Source organism: Gobio gobio, assembly GCF_949357685.1.
Source record: "Gobio gobio genome assembly, chromosome: 21".
NCBI classification, from domain to species: domain Eukaryota; kingdom Metazoa; phylum Chordata; class Actinopteri; order Cypriniformes; family Gobionidae; genus Gobio; species Gobio gobio.
This window is the reverse complement of record NC_137117.1, coordinates 3,130,374-3,137,174: the sequence shown is the minus strand read 5'-3', so window position 1 is coordinate 3,137,174 and position 6,801 is coordinate 3,130,374.

The following is a 6,801-nucleotide window of genomic DNA, read 5'->3' as shown; positions in this document are numbered from 1 at the left end:
CACTGACACACAGAAAGACAATATCAACTCTCTGGAAGATGTTCACTCTTTAAATATCATATTTAATGCAGTACAATCTATGTTTCTGAACCAATCTAAAGTGCAGGAACACGTCACAGCTGAAATTAAACTGCTGTTAAACACTGAAAGTCTTACCCATACGGGATCTTCCTGACGCTCTGCATTCCCAATCCCTCTATACGGAACAAAACGTTCCTCAACACTTGTGACAGCGGGTTCAGGAACGGGATCTTGACTGTCAACTCTTTCCCCAGCACAGCGTCCTCTAGAGGCTGAAACAGCACAAACACAATCAATGATGGAGAGTTTCTTTATGATGAACTGAATCCAAATACAACGCCTTTAGATGTTTCACCAGGTTGAGCATCAGCACTAAACGCAATGGATTCTCACACGTGACGTAACCAAACGCATTATATGCTCTGACCTGAACCCCACTGAACATTTTTGGGATGAATCTGAATCAGGCGTCATCATCAAGTGATTTTTAAGAAGTGCAACTTCTAACTCAGACATTCTGGGCCACAATTATCAGAGAAAAGTCCGTTTAATAGTCAAACTCACTCACTCTCTTGTGGTTTGAGGTGGACAGGAATCCGGTCCTTCTTCACGGTGTCTTTCATCGCTCCGGTGTAGTTCATGACCAGCTCCTCATACAGCAGACTGGCCCTGCGCTGCTTTGAGCTCTTGTTCTTCAGGACGATGGAGAGTTTGGCGTCTCCACCGATACGAGGTCCTGCCCCGTCCATGACGATCTCAGCGCTCACGTCGCTGGACGACGGATACAGAGTCGGCTTGGAGCCGAAGCTGGCGGCCATTTTAGGACAGTATTAAATGCAGTTCACAACCCTGACTTGAGTGAATACTGTCATTTTATATCGATAGACATTAAATGGGGAGCGCGGGGCACAACCTAACGCAGGGTTAGTTGTAACGCGCATGTTTTAACCCTTTCCACACATGCCAGAATGACCAAACTTAGTGTATTTACTAGTTGCCATATCAACATTATTTAGAGAAAAAGTATCGCCAAAATTAAAAGAATCTCTGGAAGATATTACTGAACATGTTTCTTAAGTAATTTCTTACTTAAGTTTAGTTTTCATCTCTGTTTTTTGTGATTATTTAAAATAAGACAAATCCGATATTATTGTAATCTTATATCTGTTATTTAACAGTTGAGATGGTTCTTTAATGCTGATCTAACAGCAGAAGACACGAGACGTGATTTAAATCCCAGTTGTGCAGATGGTGTGTGTGTTAACACTGCGTTACAAAGAGCCCCTATTAGAAATATGCCATTATATTTTATACTTTTATGAATTCTTTTGAGAAACCATTAGAAAAGGATGAATAATGACTGAAAGTTAATGTTCAGAAATGATTCATTATTATTATGTTTTGAACTATGCTGATAGCTGTATTTAGCGATGTGTTTGTAGTCAAACTCAAAAATGCTTATATTTTTAATGATTAAAAAATGCCATTAGTATATTTTAAAAAGTTAATAATTGTATTTTGTTGACAAAATATTTTAGTTTGTCTTGTATATTTTTTTGATTACATCAGGTAACATTTTAAGCTGTCATTTGGTCATGTTACAATGTACTCCACCTATGGGGCATGTTGTCACATTTCACTTCTATTATTTTGGGGTAAATCAAGAAAAAAGTATACACAGTATTAATTAAACAAAACCACATAATTGTACTAGACATGTGTGCAATTAATGTGGGAAACAATAAATACTCTGAACCCCAAGTGGATTTACACAAACTGAGAAAGTCAAAAAGCGTTAGGTTCCCTTTCGAAAGGGAACTCTCGCTGCGTCTAGCTGACGCTATGGGGAACGCCCTCGGCGTGACTGGTGTCTGAAGCTACTATCGAATCACGGCAAAGTCTTTGACCGACGTCAGCCCATGACGTCATCATCGTGCGACCCGGAAGTATAAAAGGGCGCCGTGCCAACACATACACATCTTTCTCGTCTTCAGGGACTGTCTGTTTGAACTGCTATACGAGTTAAGGTAAAACAAATTCAATTATTAATACACACGAGTGTGTATTTACTGCCTGGGATCAAGAGCATGCACAGTCAAGTTCATTTGAAGTTGTTTGTGTGTGAGTGTGAGCGGTTTTCAATCTGAGATCGCTCCACTCTAGTCTGGCTTTTTTCCTGAGGGAAGAGAGTTTGGCATCTGGGACTGGATGATGCTGTCCCGCTCAAGCTGAGGCTGAGCGTTGGCATACATCATGGGTTCTCAGATGCTCATCTCAGATGGTTTCGCCTACTGAACTTTTCGGCACCTCCGTTGAGGCGGTGGTTGGAAAGTTCAGGGAGGCGAAGGCGCGCTCAGCGGCATTTAAGAGCATGCATACCGCTGAGATCCGCGCCCCCACCCAGGCAGGCGGGACCTGGTCCTTCACGGTCTGGGGACCGTAGGCAGGACCAGAGGGCTAGCGTCTCCTCTTGTGCCCCCCCCACAGAGGAGACGGGATTCCCGCAGGGAAAAAGGATCTGAGGGAGGTGATCCAGGACAAACGCTCTCAAAGAGGGCGTTGGTGATGGATCACTTCCCTTGAGGGCGGTTACATTCTCCTTTTTACTTTTTAATTGTCTTTTTATGATTTTTTTTTTTTTACCCAGGCGCTTCTTACATCAGGCCTGAGGCCCATGATAGTAGAACTATGTTCTGATGGCCCGCCCGGACTTACTCAGTGAGAACGCCCCTTTCAGGCATTCAAGGGCGGTAGAACATGGTGGTGAGAACTGCACAATGAGTCTTCGCTCAACATGCCGCAGGTGAGAGTGGTCATTTTTTGTGTATTACACTAAAAATATGTATTTCTTACAGACCCCAGGTTCCTGTATAGAGTTGGGTATTCATCAGAGAGAACTGTCTTTCCCCTGTTTAGTTGGCTTAGCACAGCACCAGACTCTGGGCTGTGTAGGTGAGCGTGTGTTGGCTTTCCCTGGTTGGTCAAGATGGCGCCAGATAGGACACCGCGCATGGTTATCAGAAGATGGGCCTCCTCTCATTTTGAGAGTAGTGTTTAGGCCGCCGCTCTTTTCTTTGAAATGTTTGCGGATTACTTGGCGGTAGCACACTTTTCTGATAGAATGGAGTGTTTGTCTACCGCTTAGGGTTACTATGTGTCTTCGGTTCCCTAAGCCACTGCAGGTTGGATTAGTTTGTCTCTGTTATGACTGAGCGCTGCGGCGTCAGTTGGGATGTGGATGAAGGAGGCGCGTTGCTGAGGCACCATCACCTTTGGTTGTGCACCACTTAGATCGGAGGCCTCCTCTCATTGAGAGTCGTTGGTTTAAATAGCAGTCAGTTTGTTTGTCTGGCAGTTATTTCTCGTCTTTGCGAAACTCGTACAGCTTGTAGGCTTTTACAAGCCTCCCTGGAACGGGTCCCCATAGTAATGGGTAGCTATCATGTGTTAGGCCTCAGCAGGCCTCCATGAAGACGAGCCGTAGGGTCTAATATTACTACAACCCACATTTTGCAAATATGTCTTTCCCAGTTAGCAGGAAGGATTGCACCGTTTTCAAGAGTACGGTGACAGTAGTAGGCCTTATCAGGCCTCTAGTAAGGCAGGTGCCAATGCTTAAGCATCAAGGTACTACTAGCCTAGCTGGCTATCAGGTTAAAAAGGGGTAAATACGCTCTCCTGAAGGTCGGCTGTCAATTGTAGGCCTCAGTAGGCCTCTTGAACAAGGCGCTTTTCAGTTGGAAGGCCTCAACCAGGCCTCACTGGAGGTATGTACCGATGTGCGCATCAGGACAGCTAGCCTGGCGGCTATCAGGTTGTAGGCCTCATCAGGCCTCCCCGAAGGCCCGCTGTTAGTTGTAAGGCCTTACTAGGCCTCCCTGAGGGTGAGCTCTCAGGTTGTGATCACTACCAGAGGCAGGTTGTAGGCCTCATCAGGCCTCCCTGAAGGCCTGCTGTTAATTCTAGGCCTTAATAGGCCTCCCTGACTCGGACAAGGTAGTAGGCCCCATCAGGCCTCCCTAAGGTGTTCCTGGGATCCAGTCATCTGAAACAGTTAGCACGCATTGCAAACAGGTAGCAGGCCTCTCCAGGCCTCCCTAAAGGCTGGTTATCAGGTAGTAGGCCTCAATAGGCCTCCCTTGAGGGCGAGTTCCTTAATCAGGATGCTCGGCTAGCCTGCGTAGCTTGACTGTCGAGTAGTAGGCCTCAATAGGCCTCCCTGAGGGTGAGCTCCCAGATTGTGGTCACTCGAAAGAGGTAGTAGGCCCCATCAGGCCTCCCTAAGGCGTTCCTGGGACCCAGTCATTTGATAAAGTTAGCACAAATTGCAAACAGGTAGCAGGCCTCCCCAGGCCTCCCTAAAGGCTTGTTATCAGGTAGTAGGCCTTAATAGGCCTCCCTTGAGGACGAGTTCCTTAATCAGGATGCTCGACTAGCCTGCGTAGCTTGACTGTCAAGTAGTAGGCCTCCATTAGGCCTCCTTGAGAAAACAAGAGGTAACCTCAGCAAGGGACTATGCTTCGCTGGCAGGTGGTAGGCCTACCTAGGCCTCCCTGGAAGTGAGCTTAAACGCTCTGAAAATTGGCGGTATTGCTGTCAGGTAGTAGGCCTCACTAGGCCTCCCTGAGGACGGAGTCCTGAGCCAGGATGCTTGGGTTTAGAATCCAGCATGGCTTGCTGTTAGGTAGTAGGCCTCTATAGGCCTCCCTGGAAAACCCGCTATCAAGTAGTAGGCCCACAGGGCCTCCTTGAAGGTGAAGTTCCTGAGTAGGCACTTGATTACCAGTTCTCTGTGAGAACTTGTGGTAGTTGGGCCTACAGCTGGAGGTTACTTGCCAGGCAGGTTCAGCCGCTCCCCTCAATGAGGGTCGTCTATGAGTGCTCAGCCGCCTGAGCCTGGTCAGACGGTCGTAGGCCTCTCATGAGGCCTCCCTGTTAGATCAGTCATTAGGCCCTTTCGGCCTCCCTACTGCTTTGAAACACAAGCACCTGGTAGATCCTTGATTTGAGCAGGCAGACTCCCCTCGATAGCAAGGGTTGAAAAGCACTAAGCTGAGTATTGCTCTCTTGGATAACCCGTCTCTGAGTTCCGGGCTAAATAGGACTGCCAGTGTTTCAGTCCCTTAGTTTGGATGCCCCCTGGGCACCTTCCAGAGGCTCTGTTTTGAACAGACAGGGTTGGCTAAACCGAAGTGTCCATAACACTTAGGGCACCAGGTCAGGCCTCCCTGGTGGCACTCCGGGAGAACTGGTTTCCCGAGTAGTGACTGGCTGGGGTTCCTTCGGGTCCCCTAGCCACATTCCCTTAAAGGGACCCCTTCTGTTGAAGTAGTGGTCCTGGGCCTTCGAGCTGTCTGGATGGAACCCCACGCAGTGCGTTAGGGTTCTGTTTAGTTGCATAGCTTGGGCTATGACCGTAGGGAGTGCTGCCACTGTCAGCCCAGTGACCTGAGGGGGAGTCGCTCAGGTTTTTCTATGGAATTACTTGTGTTGACAGTTGTCACTGCCAATGGGCAGACACTCCCCTCAGCATGGCGGTGTTGGTATATCGTTCCCCATAGCGTCAGCTAGACGCAGCGAGAGTTCCCTTTCGAAAGGGAACGTCTAAGGTTACGTATGTAACCTCTGTTCCCTGAGAACAGGGAACGAGCGCTGCGTCGCGTTGCCATGCTTCAGGGCCTATCTGCCATACAGTCCCTTCAGACGAGAAGATGTGTATGTGTTGGCACGGCGCCCTTTTATACTTCCGGGGTCGCACGATGATGTAGTCATGGGCTGACGTCAGTCAAAGACTTTGCCGTGATTCGATAGTAGCTTCAGACACCAGTCACGCCGAGGGCGTTCCCCATAGCGTCAGCTAGACTCAGCGAGAGTTCCCTGTTCTCAGGGAACAGAGGTTACATACGTAACCTTAGACGTTGTGCCCGCTCTCCCCTACAAATCAAAATAAATGCTCAAAAGATTAAATAGTCTACAGTCTTCTCATTTGCACAGATTCTCAATGTTTTACTGCTCAGTTTAAATGACTTTACTCCAGAGTGAATTCAGAGATAATGATCTTTGACAGTCTCTGCCCGAGTGAAACTCTTTCCACACTCGTGACATGAATACGGTTTCTCTCCAGTGGGAATATTTATATGCATTTCAAGGTTTCCTCTTTGTGAGAAACTCCTCCCACACTGAGAGCATTTGTACGGTTTGTGATGTTAATACCTTTCTGAATGAAACTCTTTCCACGTTGATGGCCTTTGAAAGACTTTTCTTCAGTTCTGAGATCATGAGGTTTCTGACGCTGATGTTTCTCCTCCACTTCGCTCAGTTTTTCACATCCATCGAGTCTAAAAATTACCACAGTAAATTGTCAAAAATCAATTATATTGTGGAAAATGTAAAGCAAAGAGAAATGGAAGGAAACCAGAAACTGAAGTATTTGTTTTTACACGCTTAAGGTCAATTCTGTCATGTTTATACGATCAAATATAGTAGAAAACAGCTTGTCAAGAGCAAGAATCATCATTATTAGTGTCACTGCCCACAAAAGAGACTAATCCAGATTCACTAATGAATTCACAGTTACTGAACTCAATCTGTTGAGAGATTAATAACGTGTTTTCTCTTAATAAAACAAGAAATAAATGGCAGAATAGTCTCAATTGCAGCCCTTAATAATGAATCTAAAAGCCCGTTTTTACACAGATGAGGGGAAAAAAGTGACTTTAAAAGCAACTCCAGTGATTTGAAAGCATCAGTTACTGTCATAGCAGACAAATGTCATGAAAA